Source organism: Theropithecus gelada, chromosome 2 (assembly GCF_003255815.1).
Source record: "Theropithecus gelada isolate Dixy chromosome 2, Tgel_1.0, whole genome shotgun sequence".
Taxonomy (NCBI): Eukaryota; Metazoa; Chordata; class Mammalia; order Primates; family Cercopithecidae; genus Theropithecus; species Theropithecus gelada.
The window spans coordinates 69,611,030-69,635,244 of NC_037669.1; the positions used below are offsets into that span (position 1 = coordinate 69,611,030).

At 35.7% G+C, this 24,215-nt stretch overlaps 1 long non-coding RNA gene across 1 annotated transcript; it reads left to right on the forward strand.

The window, feature by feature from the left end:
• Positions 1–16,751: 16,751 nt before the first annotated feature.
• LOC112619694 lies at positions 16,752–19,053 on the forward strand. Its single transcript, XR_003118274.1, has 2 exons — positions 16,752–17,362; positions 18,846–19,053. It is a non-coding gene; the product is annotated as an uncharacterized LOC112619694 (long non-coding RNA).
• The last annotated feature ends 5,162 nt before the right edge of the window (positions 19,054–24,215 follow it).

Sequence of the window (24,215 nt, forward strand, 5' to 3'; positions counted from 1 at the left end):
TTTTTCTCTTGGTCTGGAACATGACAAACCTTAAGTAAATGCCATTTTTCAAATTCCTATTCCGTTTTTGATGTAGTAGGGAAGGCTTTAAGATCACTGATAAATGTACTGGTCCCCTATTTTTACAACAAAAATTCAGTTCTAAGTTATTTCACAAAGATGTTATTCATGCCTTCATCAGTAAGATAGCAATCTTTTATTTTTCACATTGTTGAGTGTTAATTATATACTGTCCACTTTATTTGCATTCTCATAATAGCCTCATTACAATCAATAAATAGATTGTGTTATTATCATCATCTCCTTTCTACAGATGAGAAAATGAAGGCTCAGAGAGGGTAAGTAAACTAGCCATGATCACACAGCCTTTTAATGGTTCTTCTAGCAGCACAAATGACTTTGTGTGCCTCCATACTTCCTGGACATCCCACTGGGGAACCAGTATCACCTATTTTTTTCAGTGATGGGCATTGCTTTTCAATTGTACTCTGGCTCATCGCAAAAGGCCATTCAAAAATGTTGGAGCAAATATTCAACAAATGCAAAATATGTTTATTATTTACTAGTTGGTTCATTTAATAAATTTATTGAAAGTATTTTCTGTGCTGAGTATAGTACTAGGAACAGGGCTATGATAATGCTGCATCCGGAATGGTAACTGAATGTTTGAAGCTTACAGTTTAACGTCAGACAATGAGTAAATTTCAAAAATGTAAAACTGAGTAGGACCCAGTCCTTCACGACAGAGAGAAAAAAAGCAGTAGCTTTCGAATCAGGAAGAATTCAAGTGGCTCTGCTATCTTTCATTTCTGAGAAAATTTGAAGCCATTTGTTTTTCTGCCTTCGTTTCCTCTTCTGTATAAACAGGTTTATTCAGAGGCTTAACACAAAAGCATGTAATGTCCCTGGCCTATAGTGGGTGACCATGCAGAGTGATCATTATTGCAAGAGGTCACGGGGAGAAAGACAAATGTAAACAATCCAGTGATTATGTGAAAAGTTCCACGCTCATGATAATGACAAGGTTTTTGGTAACCTGGGATAGGGAATCATGCTGGAGAGATTTGATGGAAACTTCAAATGGAAAGTGATATTTGATTTGGGTCTTCAAGAATGAGAAGCCTGCTGAGCACCTTCACAAACAAGGATGTAGCTGGGTATTTCACGGAACCAGAAAATTAGAGTACCTGTAGGATTGGAAAAAAGATGGCCGCCAGTTTTCCAAATTCCTAAACCCCAAAGTTTAAGGATTGCACTCTAAATGAATTTTATAATATTATCTTCCCATATCTTTCAGGAATCTTTGACTGCAAGTATAGGTAAATGCAACTTAAGCTGGGTTAAATTCATAGAGAATTTATTGGTTCAAACAACTAAGAATTTCAAAGTTAACACTGGCGTCGGGTGAAGCTTATCCAGATATCTTCCTGCCCTATTCTGCTACTCTCCTAGCTCTACTCTCTTCCATGTGATGATGTCATTTTCAGGGGAACTTTCGTTCTTAGCAGCAACAATGTTTGTAAACAGTGAAGACAGGTCTCATGGACTCAATAAGGTCACACTCTTGTGCTTTAACCAAACACTGAGTCCTAGGGGAAAGACATGCTGATTGGCTACTACAGTTTGGTTTGTTTGACCTCCCTGAATCTCATGTTGAAATTTGATCACAAATTTTGAAGATGGGGTTTAATGGGAGGTGTTTGGGTTATGGGGATGAATCCCTTATGAATAGAGTAATGCTCTCCCTAGGATCTGGGTGGGGGGTGAAGAAGGGAGGTGAGTGAGTTCTCATTCTGTTAGCTCCTGCAAAAGCTGCTTGTTAAGAAGAGCCCTGGCACCTCCTGCTTTCTTGGTCGTGCTTTCTCTCTCACCATGTAATCTCTGCACATACTGGCTCCTTTTTGCCTTTCACCATGAGTGGAAACAGCCTGAAGCCCTCACCAGAGGCAGATGCTGGTGCCTTGCTTTTGTACAGCCTATAGAACCATGAGCAAAATAAACCTCTTTTCTTTATAAATTATCTATCCTCTAGTATTCCTTTATAGCAACACAAATGGACTAAGACATTGGCATGAGCACTCCCCAAGAGCAGGAGCACTTCTACTCACATCACATGGCTACGAAAGAGAGAAGTAATGCAGCAGCTATTGGCTAATGGGAGAAATGCAACCAATCAAAACCTACTACTGTCTCCTTATCCGATGGAGTCTCGGAGTCTCCCTGTGAGTCACAGTTGATCCCTGGAAGGGCTGGCATCCAACTTCTTGTAAAATGATTAAATTAAACAAAAGTAGGTTTTTACACAAGAAAAATATTCATTGACTCAGCCATGAATGATACAATAAAAAAGAATTCCCCAAAATTTATTTACCAGTTCTTGAATGTGCACCCACAAAGGTGAGATGTACTCTGAATCAAGTACATTTTGAGGCTAATTCTGAAACACACACTGAAAGAATTTCTCTTTAGTTCATATTTCTTCAGAGTCTATTTTTTTTCATGCTAACACAGGGCCTGGAATGAGTTCTAATATGATGGCATCAAGAAAATTAAATTAAATGAAAGTATTTTTCCTTTGTCTTTCCCAAAACGTTTCCCTTGCGTAGGCTTCTAATATCTATAGCTGTAGATGTGTCATCATTACTTAGCTGGAATGTTTGCATTATTAGAACCACATTAGGCAGTAAGCAAAAACACATGCCTGGGAGTCTAGTTATGAGATTTGTGCATGTTTTCTTTGAGTTGAAACAAAAGAATAATGACCAGCAGCATTCAGCAACTTAGCCTTGTCTCTATCCTATTAGGATCATATTCCCAGGAGAGAGCTCCGGTTTAAAAAGCTATTTGCAAATGTATAGCGACTTTTTTTGCGTGTAATTTTTCACGAAACAGTTACAGAATAGAGGCAGGGTATGGTAAGCACTAAACGTCATGAATTGAGGAGGTCCTTTTTTCCTGAAATGACGAGTGAATGACAAAAATACTGAGGAAAATCATGATTTGTGTTTTTCATTTAAGAATATATGGGGATTTTTTTCCATTTGCAGCTTTTAGTTTGTAGAGAAGGGTCTTTGAAATGTTCAACTTGAATGGTGTACCTTGATTAGTGGGGATTACAGTAATGTGCTAAAAGAAAGTCTTGTCAGTTTGTTTTCATTCCTAATACAGTAACATGAACATTGTCTTATCCAAAGTCTATAAATTAAGTCCAGTGAAATACAACTTCATTTTATGCCTCTATTCAAGGTGTTTCAATGTATCTCACTAGAGAAAGTTCCTAAATTATTGACATTGTAGTCAGGACAACCATTCATTTATTGAATATTTAGTGAGCCCTACTATGTGCTAGGCATCATTTGAGGTCCTGTAGATATAGAAATCAACAGTCTCTACTTTCACAAAGATAATGCCAGAAGAAGGGCAAAGAATAATTAATTCTATGTTTGAGGAACATTTGAAAAAGAAAGGGGAAGATAATTAGTAGAGAGAGCTATGAGGACATATGAAAAATGGATCTAAGCTGGTCTATGGGGCAGTTGCTCAGAGAAGTCCCTGGGAAAGTGGCTTTTAAGTTGAGATCAGTTAGATGAATAGGGCTTAGCTGGGTAAAGCAAGAAGACAGGAAAGCTCAGGAAAAAAGTCTCCAAATTGAGAGACTCCAAATTGAGTCTTCAATGCAAGACTCACAGTATGCGGAGGTGTGAACACAGACAAGGGTGTTCATGGCTGCTGATTACCCCATGGTGGTAGAAGACAGATACAGGCAGGCCTTGAAATGATAGCCCAGTATTGGTACTTCCCTTATTGGCAGAAGGAAGCCACTGTTGGATTTTAGTTTGGGGGAGTGTGATGGTTTATTTTACATGTCAACTTGAGTGCCACAAGGTGCCCAGATTAAACATTATTTCCGGATGGGGTTAGCATTCAAATCAGTGGACTCAGTAAAGTAGGTTGCCAGCTTCAATGTAGACGGGCTTCATCCCATCAGTTGAGGGTCTAAACAGAACCAAAAGCCAAGGAAGGAGGAATTCATCCCTTCTTTCCTGCCTCAGGGTTGTAGCTGGAACATTTCATCTTGTCATCTCGTGCCCTCAGAATGGGATTTACACCGTCCGCTTCTCTAGTTCTCAGGCCTTCAGACTCAGGCTGAATTACAACCTTGGCTTTCCTGGGTCACCAGCTTGAAAATGGCAGATTGGGGAATTTCTGTCTCCATAATCTCATGGGCCAATTCCTCAAAATAAATCTTTTTTTTTCATATATATGTATAATATACATCCTTTTGGTTCTATTTCTCAGTAAAACTCCAACTAACATAGAGGGTAACATGGCTGGATCTGAATTTTGAATTTTACATGATTGCTCTGACTTCTGTATGGAGAAAGGGTTTCAACATGTGTATAGATTATAAATAGAATGCTTTCCTCCTTGTAAAATTTGATCTCCCTCCTCATTTGCTTTAAGATCACAACAAGGACTCTGGACATAAAGGCCTTCAGTTACCAGATTAACAAAAAGCAGATTCATTCTGACAACTGATTTCACCAAATGTTTCATGGAATTAGACAGTTTTTGGCTTTATGTGCTTTTTTCTTCCAGAGGCTATATAAGTACTACGGTAACTTCCAAATTTAAGAATGTGTAAAATATGTAGCTATGGAAGTGTTTTTTTTTGTTTTTGTTTTTGTTTTTTTTTTTGAGACAGCCAGAACTAAAGCCTATAGGTCACCAACCAATTTCCAGCCTTTAAAATTAGTTCCACTGAATTATCTTCTATTAATTACGTTTCTCCATCCTATCTTATACCCCCATAAGATTTTAGTCATATGACATACAAAGCATTTGAATGACTGACTTTCTACTTCTACCTTTTAAGAAGTCTGTACCACTCAGTATATGTAATTATGAGAGATCTTATATTTCCCCTAGCAGGTTTCTGTCCAAAGGAATAGAAATGTTCCCCTTAATTCAACAATTCTGCTCTTCATGTCATTAACAGAAACTCAAACTTACTGGATTTGATTAGGCTGGAAAAATAGAAATTCCTGGTTTTCTGGAGAATTCGCTTTCCGGATGCAGCCAATTCCCTCTTTGCTTTGGCGGTTTGGCACCACAAGGCCAGATTCAGGCCCACCTCTGCTATCATAAATGACATTTAGTATGCATTCAATAGCTAATACGCCTAGAATGAACTTATGTTAGGTTTTTGTTTCATATTTTTGCCCAAGTTTTCTCTTTATTTACTGCAGATGAGCATATTTCTGTAAGTCATCTCAAGTAATTTTAACAAGATGGAAGTCTTAACAAATTTAAGTTTTTGCTATATTTAATTCTCACAACAAAAACTTCTTAACAAGTCTTTTTAGGTATATTAAAATATGTGTTAAGTAATATTTCAAAACCACGTTTCCTGCTTTGAAATAGCTATGGGAGTGAAATGCTCTAAAACCCAAATAAATTATCTCCAGTAACACGACCCCACTGAAAAAAAATTCTGTCTACATGTAGTTAACAAGACAGCAAAAGCCAAAATTTGACCCAACGCTTTTCAATAATTGATCTAAATGTGCCGTGCATCTGAATGGATTTCACCATAGCAAGATCAGAGTGAGGTGAATTGACCACAGTGAACCATGTTGGAGAACATGTCCTGGCTGCAGCTGCCCCTTCCATGAGTGTCAACACCACCTCAAAAGGAAGGGGAAAGCCAGCCTAAGATGGGCTTAGCCACCATCACTGTCATCTTGCTTTTCTTTACAATCAGCAGAAGCTCTATGGGCCCACAAGTGTTTTTAACTAAAAAGGAAATGTTTTTGTCTTGTGGTCATGCCATCCACTGAGGACAAAGAGAGGCTATCCATTTTTAATCTTGTCTTCTATAATCAACAGGTCTTTAAAAGAGATAATATGCAATTAATTTTCTTTTTTCTTTCTTCTTTAAAAACATTAAACATTTTGGTGGTTTAAACGATTTAGTCAATTCCAGGACATGGATAGTTAGGGTGTCAGCAATGCCCCCAACCTAATGTCATTAAGTGCGCAACAATGACTTTAAAATAAGTAGCTTTTTGGAAGTTATGTCTTTGAAGTTTCATTAATTAGTCATATCATTGGGAATGTATGGCTAAAGTAAATTACAGTGTTTAAAATATCTACTCTTTCAATGTGAAAAATGAAAGGATCCTGCTACCTTGTCTTTATACTAATGAAGATATTATTAATTGGTTTAGCAAAAACATAGATCTAACCATAATGTGCAACAGTTATTAAAGATAATTAACTACAGATCATTGGTTTGAAACATCTAGTCCAAAATGATTTCTGAAGGGCACATTATTCTACGAGATAAAATAATTAAATTTCTAACTGCTGCATGAGACAACTGTGGCATATCTAGCGTTTTAATTTCTTTTGTTCTATTCTCAGGGTACTCTTACTGTTTTAGGTTTTGAAAAAGCTACCCATGTTTCACAGCGAGCACCCTGTTCAGCATGTTTTACCAAAATCTTTCATGTCTATGGAAAAATTATGATTGAAAGAAAAGGATTACAATGACACTAGACCTAATAAAAAGCCCACATAAATTCAGCTTCTTTTTACTGGAGAGAGGAGTATGGTAAATCAAACAAATAGAAAACGAAACAAGTTACTTTAATGAAATACCTTTCAAATGTATCCCTCACAGAATCTTTTTTTTTTTAAATGGAAAGCCTCACATTCGCAAAATAAATATGCGAAAATATAGCTATGGACAAATACCAGGTACCCGTGGATTAACGAATAATGTAATTATGTGCATATACATAAAATAAAATTAAACAATTACTGTAAAAACAATTGAGGCAATAGAACAGAAAGCTGTTTATTAAAAAGCTGTAAGATTAGGGACAAAAAGTTCTAGCTATATAGCTAAAAACAGTTTTGCTTAGTCTTTACTATTTGAAGATCAGTTAAATTAAAGGAAAACAAAATTGAGACTCAGATGTCAGTAATAGTAGTTTTAGGAATTCTAAACAAAATAGGACCTTAACATTGGAAGAGTGTTATGATGTTCACTGGTGATCACATTTAGAATGTGTCCTGATGTCTATATTAACATCAATGTCAGATGTCCAAATTAAAAAATGTATATTTTCTGACCAGGAATTTGCTTTGTATAAAAGCCAACAGTCAAAAATAATAGTGATGTACTCTTCTTTAAGAAGCAATTCAAATTTATATTAAGTCTAAATTTGTGGGAGGCCTGGAAAATGCCCCAGCTCAAGGCTTATGTATAAATTATTGTTTTTAGAAATATTATTAATATCTTGCTTTAATCCAGTTAGTGTGCACTTGGCAAGATAGGATTAAAAAGCCATAAAAATAAGGGCATTTCTCTCTAGGACTGAAGTTTGGAGACACGACTGAATGAGAAAATTTTGAGCTGCTAAGATTATACTGATGCTGACTTCATGTACTTGGAAAGAACAAAACCAAAATGTTTAATGCACTCCTTCTTTGGCCTAACACACAATAAAACATAGAAATCCCTGAAAAATGTAATGCATGGAGGGAAAACAGGGTTTGAAGAGAAAAGTGAGTAAAGTCATTACAACCTTCTTCATATAGATCAATGTTTTTGAACATGTGGACGATGAAATGCTAGTCTCTTAAAAACAAACAAAGGTTCTATGGTCAAAGGCTTAGGAATACAACATACTATATCTTCCTTTTATAGATTCACAGACCTTATAAGCAAAATTAAAGACTCTGAAAAGTCCTGCAGTCACAATATCCACTTAACTTAGCTCTCAGACTTTTATTTTCCTCAACACTGATTCACAGGAAATTAGTATTCCTTACAACTCTTGGGAGGGGGACCGCTGCTCTAAGGTACTTTGTGAAGGTATGGTTGGTTTGATTTCAGGACCCTCAGAGTTCCTTCTGTATTCCTTCGATGACATCACGTTCCCTCATCTTCAGCCACCTATTACTTTCTTCCTTCCGAAACCACTTTTAAAACTTTGATACATACTTGGAACTTAGTATTTAAGTTGTCTTGTTATCTTTGCTAGGCATATTTGCTTTTAAAAGGTTTGTTCTAAATGTAGAATAAAAACCAACAAAATAATATCTGGTATTACGGAGCTTGGGGTGGGTGACAATGAGAATTGTTTTTAGTCTCACTGATAGTATAACACAAATAACTGCTCCTTTCAAAAGTGAGGAGGCAGTGGGTGGAAGTAAACAACGGGCTTGCCCAAGGGTGCGCAGCCAGTGATGCAAAGCTGAAGCTTGACCCTGTGTCCTTATTTCAGCAAATTCAGGGCCTTTCTATTAATCTCTTATTCTTTTGCATATACGTCCAGAGGAAAGCACGCCAAATGTAACCAGAAGTCCTAAAATGGTAGCCTCCGAGGTGCATTAGCATACAGACGTATTTATTTGTCTGTTCAGTGGTTAATTTTAAAAATATAGAGAATTAGTTGTCAACAGTTCAACATATTCAGGAGGTCCCATATAATAATGTAGATTCTGTCTTCTCCCCCCAGAAAGCAAAGAAACTTTGTAGCATCAGGCCCAGTGACTGGGGCAATGATGATTATGGCCACCCAATTTAGAAAGGGCATTCTGGTGGTAATCCATTGGGCTATATTCTCCACCACTCCTTAATGCCCCTTGACATGAACGAAGCAAGAGTCACTTTTTGCCTTACTCACATTGTTGATTAATTGTTTGGGTTTGAGGGCTTCTTATATTTTCAATTCCTGGTATCAACAACCTATACATCCCACCTTACTGTGATGGCTCTTTCCTCTCTGAAAATCTTCGTCATTTCCTAACAGGGGAAGTACTTCAAGTTGATCACCAAAATGTCGCCTTTAGATAAGTAATTGGAACTTGACTGCACTCAACATTCCAGGAGAAATCAACCACCACCACCCACCCCCACTCCCGACTGCTTTGGGTCACCCTGATTAGAATCTTTGGCTTTTCCAATTCCAGCCACACTAGCCTGCTGTCTACTGCCCCCCAGCATTGTGGCAGAATTTTGCAGCTTGTGTTGCATGGGATCCAAAAGGCAACTGTATATGGAACCAGTGCTCCAATCATGATTTGGTGAGAAGACTGCCTTTCCCTTCATCTTTGGACATTATGAATCTTTTCATGGGAAAGACATCCCAACATCCCAAATGACTGAAACCATAGCTCAAGAATTCATGGCATTTAACAAATGCTGATATTTTCTTCCCTGCTTGATTTCAATCTCTACAACTTCAGGAATGTGTGATATATGTTTTCAGTGAAAATAGTAGAACTTTCCTTGGGCTACATAATCATGTTTGATGGTGCACCATCAAGAAATGGGTTTTGGTGAGGAAAGCAGCTTGCTTCTAAGCCATTCCCCAAAATCAGAAAACTGAGTGGTCAACATATATGTTATTAATAGGCCTATAAAATCAGCCTGAACTCTAAAAACCCGAGCCATGGTTTTTCCAGCCTCCTCCTTTGAGTGTCGGTCATTCAAGGTACTGTCCTCCTCTGTTGCTATGACAGTGAGCTGAGTGGAGGTTATGGATGTGCTGTAATCAGATGGAGAGGTGGAGCCATCTGCTCTAACTTCCCAAGTTATTGTTGGCTCAATAGCTGCAGTTTTGGTTTGGGTCTTTTAACAGTTCATTTAACTGAGGAGGAGGGAGTGGATTCAGAATAGAAGGTCCTTGCTATAGGAGAATTTTCTTTATAGGTTTTTCGATTCCTCTTTTCTAACTGTCCTCTTCTAATTCCTTCTCTATTCTCAAATCCATTCTTTTTTTGTGAATCCCCCTTTTTCTTTTTCTTTTCTTTCTTTCTTGACAAGGAATTGCAACTCCTGCATAGATAGTTACTGAGTCAGTTCTTCCCAGCACTAACTCCAAGATACTTACTACCACTATTGCTTACTCATGATATTTAAAATGCTAGTATGTGGTGTCTTCTGGGATTTCTTGTTGCATTTCAGTTGCATCCAGTGACACTGATTCTTACCAAACTGTCAATACCGCAAGTGTGTCCTATTAAGATAAGTTTTCTAGAGGTTTTTAAAAAACGCTGTTGAGCATTATTTGACAACTTTCCTTAATGGGTTACATTCTGGATGAGAAAAGGTTAGGTGGAATCTTTCATTTTTCAGTCCTCAAAATTTGTCTTTCCCTTAGAATTCATTCTCTATTCTTTCTCTCTCTCTTTCTCTGTTTCTCTCTGTCTCTCCCTCCCTCTCCTCCCTCCCTCTCTCTTTAAAACTATATTCTCTTTCCTCATGTAAAACCGCTTCACTTCCAGGAAAACGATGGCTGTATTTAAATGAGATCACATGACTCTAACCTGCTCTAAATATTGCCTTATTTTGCAGCCATACCTCTGGATCCCTACACAAATATATATGTATATAACTTTATCCTGGTTTCGTGACATAACTGTACATTAATTGATCTCTCTGCTTTCCTTAATAAATTTATTTTTTTAATGGCGGTTTTCACCAAAAATTTAAGTAAGCAGCAAGGGCAACAGACAAAGAAAGAGGCTTGAAATTTGAAAATGCATATTTAGATGGAAAATAAAGCTTGCTTAGTAGATATCTATTCTTTGTTATTAATTTACTGTAGAAAAATATAAGAAAAGTCAATGCTGGAAACGAAAGTATAGTAAGAACATCCAAGAGGAAGTGTGTATTGTCAAAAGAAAAAAAAAGAGTCCTGATCTGAAAAAAAAGTCCAGTATGACACAAGCCACTATTTTCTCCCTTCCGATCTTCAGCTTTTCCCCACTTAGCTAAAACACAGCCTCAAAGTCCTGCTAAGCTCCAGCATATGGGATAGGCAAAGGCAACAGAATGACACAAACTGGGGGGAGGGACTCTCTATGGCATTCTTGTGTTCTTTCACATCTTGACTCTGAATCATTCAATCATCTGTGGACAAAGGCCAGTGCTAAATTGTCTGCTGTCTATGGTCAACAATTATTTTCTAGTAGATCTATTTATTTCATTTCAGATGAATAGTGCGTGCAGCCCCACACATGATCAAAGATAAGTATTCTGATACTTTGACTGTGTGAAGACTTACAATATTAGGAATATTAGAAACAAGAGACTCAAATTTGAATTCTGCCTCTGTCAGTTACCAACTGTGTGACTCAGAGGAGTTAGTAGGATTCTCTTGTCCCAGTTTTTTTGAAAATATTAATAACAAACTACTCACTTTATAAGATTGACTGTGGGGATTAACGGAGTTGACCACTATTAGAGTTGGAAACTCGAAGTTACTCTGAGTAAAGTGGGCTAGGTAGAAGACAGAAAATGGCAACTGGCATGCAGTCTCTGATTTGAAGGGACTGGTGGTGTCTGTGACAAACTTGAGACTTTCTGTCTCTCTAAAGAGGCAGCTGTTCCTATTTGGCTCCAGTGAGTTTTTGCAATGGAAAAAATGCGGACCTGGTGTTGCCAGGTTTTCCGGGAAGCTGGAAATCCGGAGGTTTATGTGAAACCTCACAATTTTTAGTTTTTGGCAATTAATTCAAATTTAAAGCACTGTGCAAGCCAAACAAAACATATCTGCAGGCCAAATAAGTGGTGGGAAGCACCCGTTGTGACCTCTGATGTATGTGAACATGTTTGTAACAGAACCTGCCTCGGTATAGACATTCCATAAATATTTGCCCCATCTTTTCATTGCATGTGATATCCAACATGAGGAAAGAAAAATAATCAATTTGAGCTTCTTAGAAAATCATCAGATTTCTCACTCTTAAGGATCAGATTTATTACTTAAGTTATGTATTAACATGTTTAGTCTTATCCACCGTTATATTAAAATGCTTAACCTGGGTAAAGCTTGTACTTTGGAAAATGTTATGGGGTCCTGTGACCCAATAAAACAGAAGTTTTAATTTTTGTTTGAACACCTACATTCAAAATATAGTGAAGGCAATTCTGAATCATCTCAAAGGAAATTCTCATTTATTTTTCAATTTTTTTAAAAAATAACTTTTTAACTGGCAAACAAAAATTGTATGTATTTATTGTATACAACATGCTGTTTTGAAATATTGAGTTGTGGAATGGCTAAATTAAGCATATGCATTACCTCACATACTTGTCATTTTCCTTTTGTAGAGAAAACATTCAAAATCCATTCTCTTAGTAATTTTGAAGTGTACAATACATTTTTATTAACTATAATCATCATGATGTACAATAGATGTCTTGGACTTATTCCTCTTGTCTAACTGAAATTTTGTATTTTTGGGCCAACATCTCCCCAAACCTCCCACTCCTCAGACTCTGATAACCACAGGAAAATTCACATTTCTGATGTTGGCCTGAGTTCTTTTGGATTCCAGTAAGTGAGCAACTCTAGCCTGGATTTTTGTCTTTGTCCTCAGAGGAGCAAGACCTGGTTTTAACGGCTACATCTTCATATTGCTCACTCCTTAAGTAGTTTAACTTACTTTTTAACTGTTACATGCCAACAAAACAGGTTGCTTAATTGGTTTGACCTTTCACAGTATTTTTTAATTTTTCAATCTTAGTTTCATAGTTCCATCTGGCCCTTTAAAACGACATCTGGTTAACTGTACTTAACCAGCTGATCACTGTACAGTTATTTTTAAATGTAATGTATGCTTAAACAGATGTTATTTTTATAGATGTGGATCTAAACTGCACTTGTGTACGTGCTATGTCTGCATAAACTCTTTCTGCAATTCAAATGTTGACACCCAAAATTACAAGCCGGAATGCTTATGAACTCCACTATTATGGTACTGCACTTTTGTGCTGCTTGTTAGGTAAACATCAATTCAGTTCTTTTTTTCTTTCTTCATTGCACATAAATAAAACATTAGCATTTAGTTTATAAAGTGATGAACATTTTGCTGTGTTGGATTTAGCGTTATAAATACAACTGCTGTCAGCAAGAAAAAAGGATTTATTGAATAAATAATAAGAAAGCTAAGGGAAAATGAAAATATATATATTATGCAAAACATGGTGTCTGTCAACAGGTCACAAAGGGACTTCAGTGCTCTTGGTGTGACTGTTGGAGATAATTCCATCTCTGGAGTGCTAGCCCTGAAGCATTCTGGACCTCCATCTCATGGTAAGTGTCTTAGATTTAATCTAGGAAGCACGCTATAGAGAATAAATTTATTTTATAGATCTCTGAATGCTTAATTGTCCAGGGCATAATTAACAGTTAGATCAATTACACTGTCTTTTACATGAAAAACATCAAGAACACATGATAACAAGGAAACCTAAATGGTCATTCAATCCTACAGTTTGATTTTAAAGTCTTTTCCTATCAGGAAAAGAGAAGAAAATGACAAGCAATTTCTACATAGACTGAAAGGTTTTGCAGTCATGAATGGATCATAACATCGAGTGTACCTTGTGTCAGAGAGAACACACTCTCACCAACTGAGAGATCTCCAAAGAACATTACAATGGGAAGCGCGCCCACGACAGGAGGTTGAATCTTCATTGAGACAAAGAAAGTGGCCACAGTTGAAAATATTTTACCGAGAACTTTAAAAGTATTCTCAAGGTTAAAAATTGCTGTTATACATAATACCTCAGTAATTGATAGACATTTTCTCTCTCCAGAGTCCATTTTCTGTGAAAAACACCACATAACATCTGTTCATAAACAGTCCTTCTGTGAAAACACTGACACAGGTCTTGAGCTTCCACAGGCTCAATTCCCCTGCCATGTGCAGATGGCATGATGTATTTATACAGCTGAAGCCTGTGTAACATAAGCCCGGCCATATCTCCAGGTAAGACTTCAGGCAAACATGTGCTGCTGTTCTCTAGCTTTACCCTAAGTTGTTCAAGGAGTTCCTTCTGACACAAAGACAAATTGTTTCCCACGAATGTGTGGGATTCGTCAGAAAAATCACCTTCGGCAATCAACATATAACTCTACAGAGATAAGGACATTTCTAGTCTTTTAAAGAGATTCCACAGAACACATTAATGAAAAACTAATTAGGGTTACAGAGGTATTTGGGAAACTAAATATGACTGTGATCATTCAGTTGCCTTTTTTTCCCCTCTATGCTTAATGTGTGATGTTTAACTGGAATTAATTATTGCAACTAAAAGCAAAAAGTTTGGGGTTAAGGGTTTAAATAATTAATGCTCAGTTTTTCAGTAACGAACATGAGAGGAAGAATGTCCTTATAATGCAAGAAATTATTTCCTACATAACTTCCTTTGGTTCCTCCTGTTACACATGAAATGAAATGGAAAGTTCTGCAAGTATAGAACTTCTTAACTGAGCATTTGTAGAGAAACACTTAAGAGACTCCCAAACCCTGGTGAGCTTTCTTTCTTTTCAAATCTGGTTAATCACCAAGATGTTGGTCCTTTGGCAGTCTCTAAAATTGTTCTTTCTTAGAAAGAAGACAGATTCCAAGGACAAGCATAGCCTGTTTCTCATGAGCTGGAGAAACAGTGACTTCAAGTAAATGCAGGATGCTGGAGCTTCCGAAGGGTTTAGGGGCCCTAAGGAACACCCAAATAAACAGACCAAGGAAGCTATATACATGCATATCTTGGGTTTATTTGTACCTGTCTTTGATTACACAGCTGAAATACATATGAAAGTCACCATCAGAGAAACATATCTATGGTACCCTCATGTAATATAAACTATTTGTATTTTATTCTTCATGAACACCACAGGCAAGTTCGTGTATTTGACCAGCTGGGGTCAAAAATACTACCCAGTGCTTGGAGGTTTTTTGTTTTGTTTTGTTTTACTTTCCCCCTGCCCCCCCACTACCTTCAATCTCTATTGAAACACATGAGCTTTCTGATATGTGCATTTCAAATGTGTTTTTACAGCATTGATGAACTCTCAACTTACTGAATATCCTTCATAGTGGCTTATCAGTTCAGGCTACAAAATAATCTTTGGTAAAGATTTGCAAGGGGAAAAAATTAGTCATTCGGGAGTAGGATGAACTAAGGACTCTGGAAAAATTCTTCTAGGGAGACAGTTTTGGGAATCTGTGTCTATATCATGGGCAAAACACAGCTCCGTTTGCCCTTTCCTGGTTATTCCTCACTCACACGATAAACCTCATTTGAAACACGGGAAAAATAATCAAAATAAAAATAAAGTTGTGCCTTCAAATCATATGTCAAGACTTCTCTTCACTAAATATTGAACTGTATTGTTGTTTGGATGAAGCCATGCAGTTAGGAATAATAAAAGAGGCCAAATTCAAATCATGTTTTTCATTTGACATACACTTAACATGTTATGGTAGCCACAACTTTCCTGGTTTTGGTTATTCATTTCTTTTTATTGATACTTTAGTTTATTTTTTTCTGGAACACTGAACGTTGAAGGACATGCACTCAGTTTTACATGGTATATAAGCACATAATAATGATGGCAGCCTAAATTTGTTGGAAACACTTTTATTATACTCCACATTATCACGGTATATTAGGTTTATTGTGCCGTATATAATGCTGAAAAAAATGGAAATACTATAAATACCCAATAATACAGGACTGATTATTGGTAGGAGAAAATTATGTCATTACTTTAAGTGAAAAAAAAATAACAAATTGCGTATATACTACACAATCTCAACTAAATATATGACATAGACAAGTATAGAAAAAAGATCTGAAAAAATATGCCAATAACCCTAGTTCTTGGTGACAGGCTTATGGATTGAATTATGATTTCATCTTTTTATTTGTATATGGTTTCCAAATGTTTTACATTGAATATACATTAATAATCAGAAAAAATATTATAAAAAGCATACAAGGTGCTTTCTCCTAAGAAAAGCGTTTGTTAATCTATTAATAGTTTTGGTGACTTTGAGCAAGAATATAAGTTGATATGAAGAATACTGAGTTATCTTTTTGACAAGCTTTTACGAAATTTAGAAAGAGATAGTTCAGGAAAGTCTTCCTCCCCCATAAGGTACCTTTGGAGACACTGATAATTTGTTGCCTAGATACTTAAATTATGTCCTAGATGATCTCCCTGACTTTATTAACTTCTGCCTCCCTCCCTCCTTTCCTTCCTTCCTTAATAAATATTTATTGATTTATATCTCTTTGCCAGGTGTTCAGAATGGGAATTGTGACAGAGACATCTTGGTGGAATTTGTAGCCTAGGAAGACAAATGCCTAGGAAGACAGACAGACAGTCAGTGAACAAGCAAGGAAATGTGCAGTGAACATGCAAATAATATCACAACTGTGAGGGTGCACCTGAGGAATGGTGAACCATGGAAAGCAGGGGAAGCAGCCCTGCCATTTGTAGAGTGAGAGAGACTTCTCTCTCACTCTACAAATGGCATCACTCATTTGGCGATGACATTTGTGATGAGACCTGAAAGCGTAGGAGGAAACTAATGGGTTCCACCCAGTGTGGGAGGATGCTCTAGGGAGTATGCTGGGAGTGTCTCCACGAGACCAACTTGCCATTCCATCCCAAGAGTGCCTCACACACAGGAGACACTTAAATATTTACTGAATTTGCTTGACTTGAAAGATATGTCATTTAAGTCTTAAAAACTGTAGGACCTAGGCTGACTGAGTTAAACCGTATCAGTCAATAGTTCATCTTAATTCTGCCTCTGAAAACTGCCTGTCTGCCATGAGGTCTATCTTAGAACCAGATAGACCAACACACTGGTCCTAAATGTTGAAGGCTTTCCCCTAGAGATGTAGAGACTTGGGATAGTTTAAAATGCGTTCTCCATTTAAATGGAATGAAAGCTTATCTCTTTATTGTGCCTTGACGTCAAGTCGGTGATAAATATGGATATCAGACTATGCAAAATTATTCCTGAATTCCTGTCACTATGCCCCAATCAAACTTCTAAACACTTTAACTCGATGTTCAATGATCAGTTAGGATTGTCCACATACGTGGCTAAGCTGCTTATAATTCTTCATGTTTTTCCTCAATGAAAATATTTGGCTTAATCTCAAAATCATCAAAAAGACTAGACATAGGTTGGTCCAAACCACTCATTCTTTTTGTAGCAATTACTTTCCACCAAGAGGATGCCCACCCAGCTGGAAGAAAGCTGAAAGAGTGAAAGAATTTTTGCCTTGATTGATGCCAGGAATGACTCTGAGTTATTTTTTTCCTCACCGGATTGATCAAATCAAGCCTTTCTGCCGTTAAAAATATAAACAGTACTATGTCCCTCAGCGTGATGAGGGCCATGACAGATCTACTATCGATGAGGAACATCAGACACTCTCAAATAACATCAAATTTAAGAACCCAGAAAAAAATATACTGTGTGATCATGAGTGATAGCGTCGATTCCGGAGAAGAGAGCCTAGATAAAGAAGGTCAGTGATGATGAATATGTGAAATGATGAACCTTCCACCTCCAATAAAAACAAGATGCTGATCATGAAACTAGTATTTCCAGTGTCTGGTATTTAAAAATCTTAAACAAATCACTATTGCCTTCCAGGCACGTATAATTGATCCTACTTGTATCAACAGTAAGTTCCTTTTCAGGTTTTTTTTTTTCCACATTAACTTCTTTTTAACATGGTATTATTTTCCTTAAATGGCATTTCTACTGACAACTACACTGAACGCACTGTATAATTATCATGTCTTCAGTTTCTTTTTCTACAGTTCTTTTTAATTACAAAATAATACCCTTCTGAAGAGCGCATCTTTGGTATCTTAACCATCGTTGGGTCAATATAGCAGTGTGTGCTCATTATCAATATATTTTAATTATTTCATTCTTTCTAATGCCACATTTTTTGATTTCCACGAATTGCCAGGTAATTACGTTTGCATCAGGATAAATAATTAACGTTCTCTGGAGCAGAACGACCATTACATTCCTTTTTCCTTTTTTTTTTTTTTACCCTGGCAACATAATAAATAGACAGGCATTTACCTGGATTAATTAAATGTGGTCTTTTTGGGGACAAAAGCAACATTTGGTGATTCCAGAATTGTTTTTTACCAAGCTCAGAATTTTCCAGAGCCAGAGTTTGTGGCCTCCTAACTCCTCTTTAAATAGAGCAACGCTGCTTTCTTTACATTTCTAAATTATCCTCTGTCCTTCTTCATCCCCTAATTCACCACTCTCCCCCGGCCCCCAAAGCAGAGTGTAGGTTGTGAAGACTAAGAGTGCAAAGGCTATTTACATATGTAAAATTATTGTATTATTTCCTTATATTATACATGCATAAAATTACAAAATTGTTTTACTATATAAAATTGTTATAGTAGAAAATAAATTCTGCTACAGTAAATTCTCCTGTATAAGGCAACAAAAACATGAACAATTTCACAAACATCTGTTAGCAAAACTTGTGCAAGCTCACAAACAAAGTAACGAAGTGAACTAACGTAAGGTTCAGCAGGTGATACTTGAGAGAAAAGCCAGGAGCTGGGTGAACATAGCAAAGTGTGTTGTGGCAAAGATTTACAGTAAGTTTCATTTCTTCATTGTTAATGGAAAAACTGCTTTTTAGCAATTTGCGGGTATACATTCCTTGAAGCTGCTCTTTCAAAAGGAGAGGAAAAGTCCATGGCATTAGCTGTGTGACCAACAGACACGTTACTTAAGCTCTCTGTGCTGCAGCTTTCTCAACTGTAAACTAGGGCTGATAAGGGTGCCCAAGTACACACTTTTATAATGCCAGGGTTGTAATGTCGTTGTTATTTGAAGAAGGCTTTTAAACTCCTACAGTTCTTCGAGCTTAACATCTCAACATCTTTAATAATTTCTGAAATTATTAACAGAAGCTTCAAAGATTCTAATGGTTTTGGTCATTCTTTCGTCTGTGCTCTATCTTAAAGGTCTCTGATGAACTATGGGATGTAGAAGAGAATGCCATGCTCCAGAAAGTCTGAATTGCACAGAACAAGATGAGAAAACTTCCCTTCCACTTTCATCTAACAATACAACTTAAACTGTTTTACTTTTAAATTCTCAGTTTCCTGGTTTTATCTTTTTTCTTCCTCCCTTTGTATTATTTAAAAAGTCTAATAAATGTGTTGCTAATTCCTTTCAATGTCCCTCTATCTGCTGATTATTGGCTACGTGCCAATGATACAGCATTGAAGCACCTTTTCTAATTCCCGCCTTTACAACAGGGTTACACTGGATACAGCCAAGCACTTGCTTTTATTTTTGATAAGTCAATATTTCTATATGTAAGGAATAAATATCAAGTAAGTTGGTAAATCTCCTATTGTGATAAAAACAGTCAGTGGAACTAGATTTTCCTTGTAGAAATTATTATGTGAGAGGAGACAGAAGAAAAGCTATTTATTATATTTAAAAGATCATCATAGGAAAGAGGGGGAAATTTACTTTATGCATCTCTGAAATGCTAATCTTAGACTGACTGGTCCAAGTTACAATCATCATAAATATTGTGGAAAAACAAATGTGAACAAAAGGTTGAAGGTTATGACTTATCTGGAACTACTCTGCCTAGAACTTAAATAGTAACTAATTATGGTCATCTTTAAATGGTATGACAAATAATACCACAGTATTTTATACTCTGTAACTTAGATTTGAATAAATAATTTGAAAAGTTTCTAATCCTGATATGTATTTTACTGAATTAATGTTTATGTAGTTTCAGAATCTTACCTGTCCTAAAGCCACATTAATTGAGCCTTTTATAAATCCTACTGCGAGCAAAGCAGTCAATTTTGGGACGAGCTATTGTCATAGAATTCAGACAATATAATTTATTACTTCTGGTATCATGTAATATTTTATTAGGCATATTCTACATGTTGCAAATGTAAAGAGGTGCATTGCATGGTTTAGGTCCAAACATCTGCTCTTCTTTCTATAACCCTGAAAATGATGCCAACACATCCACTCTTACCATATTGCAATATTTGAAGAAGAGGTTGAAACAAAAACAACAGCTATGAAGTAATTTCATGCTCAGTAATATAAAAGGTGTTTCAGTTTTCATAGAAAGACTTTTATACTGGGATGTAGGCAAACTCTGATGTCATTAATTAGATATTGCTGTTCCCTGTGTTTCCAGTTTATTCAAATATAATTTTTCAAATATTGATCTCTAAGGCAATACATAAAAAATTTTAAATGAGCAGTTTATTACCATTTGTACTTTTAAAAGATCTCCCCCCCAAAATAAAAGCATTTAACAAGGGGGAAATATAAAGAATTATTAAGATTTCAAATATTTTAATCAGCCAACCTGATCCACTGTTTAAGACGTAGCATGAACCTCAAGAGGTGTCATTTGGAAGTGATTATAATGTAAACAAACATTGTAAAATAAGATCAGGAAATATAATTTTGATCCTTGCATTTTGTTAAAATCAGAAACTAAGGTAATTCAGGAATATTAGATTTTCCATAGATTTTTAAAGTCCTGACAGTAACATTTCTGTAAAAGGCTTTTTTTGTATGAAATCTGTACACCATAAAGACTATTTAGTAAACATGGTTCCCTTTCTTAGAGATGGCTGAAATCCTGTAGCAACATAACGATTGTAGCAACGTAACGATCATCACCGTTTATTTTGTAAAATCATCTTCTGGGCAGCAAGACAGTATTACGTTTTACAAGATCCATGACTCGTGATGGGTGTTTATAACCAAATAAAGGATTTAATTATGGATATCTACAGAGTCAAACTAACTGGCTGATTAAGTTGACACAAACAAAAAGGGGACTTTACAGAAATAAGTTTTAAGCTTTGCATCTTAGAAATAAGATGACTTTGCAGTACTATAAGAAGTGCCACCATGAAGTTGCATTTTAATGAACTCAACTGTTAAAAACAAATTGAATTGAAGTTTAATTCACCCTCATTTGTCTTTCACTATTCCTCACGTCATTTTCTCACTTTGCTTTTGACTTCATTTGTAAACTTGAACTTTACTCCTACTTAGAAATACAAGTTTTAGGTACTCCGCAAGAAATAACTCAAACTAAAGATATATTTTGAAACATTTTAGAAAAATCTTTGAAATGATAAAGCATAAAAATTTATTTTCTGTTTCCCAATAATATGAGATTACAAATATAATGATGTTCTTGCATCAAAACTGTTCCGAAAAACAACAAAACCCATAACCAAACCTCCTGGGGAAGAAAAGGCTGACTTCTATCTTTAGCAGGAAGGTAGAGAGTAAAAAAATTCTGTCTGAATAAACATTTTTTAAAATGCTTCTTTCTGAACCAGTGAATATGAGTCAAAGGGAAGCATCAACGTTCAGTATTCTGTATTGCCCATTTCTTGGAATTTTTTGAAATTATAGAATATGTAGTAGCTGACAGCAAATATTAATTTTTAAATATGAAACCGTATGACAAAATTGTTTACACTCTATAGAGACTTAAAGTATTATTATGTTATATTTTCAAATAATAGCATGAAATCTGTCTAGTACAAAAAAGGCAGTGTAGTCCTGTATTTTCCAGTGCTCTCTAACCTATTGAAATAGAGGAAGAATATAGAAAAATGTTTTTCAGGTAAAGAGATATTCAGTGTCAAATATGGTAAAACATGGGCACATTTAAAAATTACAGTTTTATAAAAATTACACTAAAATTATTCTTCTCTTTATGGACATGTGTCATTCATTGTAAACCTTTGCTTTGTTTAAAGTGCAAATTCTGATGTTAGAGGTTCTGGGTTCAAATGTTACCCCCACTACTCACTAGCTTTAGAAACTCAGGCAAGGTATTTGATCTCTGAAGATGAATTCTACATGTGCAAAAATGGAGATTACAATCTACAACACTGGTTCATGAAACATGGCCAATAGAGTTCCTATGCTATCCTTTTATCAATATTGTGACTAATATAAAACAATTATTAATCCTGAAGTTCCCACTAAAACATTTTCCTAAAATAAAAACTGATGAAATATTTTTAATGGGGGAGAACAGTGTAGAATATACAAATGATTTTCATCTGTGTCCCAGCTTTGTAACTCAGCACCTTTGTGATTTTACAAAGGTCATGATTCCTAAATGAACATTTGGTACCCTATCTGTGAAAAGGAGATAAGAACATCTGCCTCTAGTTTTTGAGTGAGTTCAGTTTATGTATGTAAATCATAAAACACTCTGCAACTGCTAATAATCGTGAAGAAAACTAGCAACTACAACTTTTTTAAAGAAAAGACATCACAATTAAAGGTCGATGAACATTGATGGAGTAAGGCAATTTTTTATGATTTATGTGGGTTTTATCTGTTGGCTTTCCTCATCTCACTGTGGCATTAAACATATTACATTAACTAGTTGAAATCAGATTGAATACAATTCATTCTGGTCCACTTGCTGAAATACGCCAATAGGATGTTTTCCAATTTTCTCACATAATATTTCTCTTGTCCTTTGGGGTCATGTGGTAATTTCTGCAGGGAAAATAATCTAACCACTGTGCAACTGATCAAAGTATTCCTACGAATACTGCCTTAGGACAAATGATTTGAACCCTTCCATTATCAAAACATCTGCAAATGTTCCTTTTATGTATGTGTCAATGAGTGAGCATATGCGAATTGAATTCCCTTCCTCCTCTGAGCACCTGACATACACCTGACATGTACAATTGAATTCACAAAAAATTGATAAATGGCATGAACTTTTAGGACTTAGCAACTTTGTGTAATAGGACAATACTCAAATCCTAGAAAGCCAGAAAACATTTTGCAAAGTCTTAAATGTTTTAAATGTAAGTCTGTCTTGGAACTTGGAGTCAATATGCTGGTTCCTAAAATATTACTATACATAAATATTGCTTTTGTACCTTTTCCAGAATTGTGCATGGTGGTGCATAAACCTCACCATGATATATATCACCAAGGGTCATTTACATGCAGTTTTAAGTCATCTCAGCTTGATTTTTGTCATGTACTGGCATAATTCATGTTTTTTTAGGCACACAATTTTATTTTAAAAGATTTGTAACTTATTTTGCTAAATGAACCCTTAGGGAAAAATAGGTAAAATATTTCCTTCGACAGTAATGAAGACACTACAAGTTTCTTCTTCGTGTGTGTGTGTGTGTGTGTGTGTGTGTGTATGTGCAAGTGGATGTAAGCACTGCATGTCTGTAATGGAAAATTAAGAGTTAACAATAGAATACAATGAAAAAATTGGATAATTGGTTAATATCTGCCATCTTTATTTTTCAAATTGATTGTCATAAGCAAAGCCATTCTATGGCGCTTTGCATATACATTTTAAATATTACAAATGAATAGGTTGGTCCTGGCCCATTTCATGTGTATATGTTGTATAAGTGGCATTGTATTACAGACATCGAAAGTAAAAATGACACTTTCTTTCTGAAAATCTGAATGTGAAACTATGGTTGCTCACATAATTTTCCAAATGTCAAATAATAATGACTATAATAAAGTATTTTCAATTCGTGATAGGATAGACAAATGTATGTTTTCTCCACTGGCAGTAGGTTGATTTGGCTGAACAGCTGGTTGGGTATATGCCCTCTTCTTCTCTCTCAATTTGGGTGTTTCCATTTCCCAGCCTAAGTTTTGGAACACTATGAACCTATGCCATCATGCAATGATTTTTTCCATTAAGAGTTTATTAAAATTTTAAAATATTCTAAAATCTAAATGGAATTTATTTCAGAACTTTAGATAATGCAGTCCATATATATACTAAATATACTGAAGACTCTTTCTCTATTGAAATATATTACAGAATGGCATCCTAACATTCTGTTTAGCCTAATGTTAATAATCACAGTTCTAGGTTTTCAGCTCCTGTGGTTTTCTTTTCATCGATTTATTACTGTTTATATTTTTCTATATCAGGTTTCTTATTAAATTATAAATGAAAGTATATGTCGATGGCAGTATTCTAAACATATTACTTTGAGTAACAGAAGTGTTTATTTCTTTTAAACTCTAAATGACATACTTTGTACTAGTTAAACGTTCTCCCACAATATAACAAAATATAAATCATCTGTTGGAACCCACATCCTAAAATACAACCAGGTCTATATTCATATTAACTCATGGAAAATTCTTTTCTGCACTGTTTGAGAGAGTATGCTCAGTGTTTTACTATTGTTTATTCTTCAATAACTAATCACCCTTCTTGGTCTTCCAAAAGTTCCTGGCATTTTACTAGTTTACACATTGATTGAATGCCATTCTCAGAATTGCTTTTGGCACCAAGC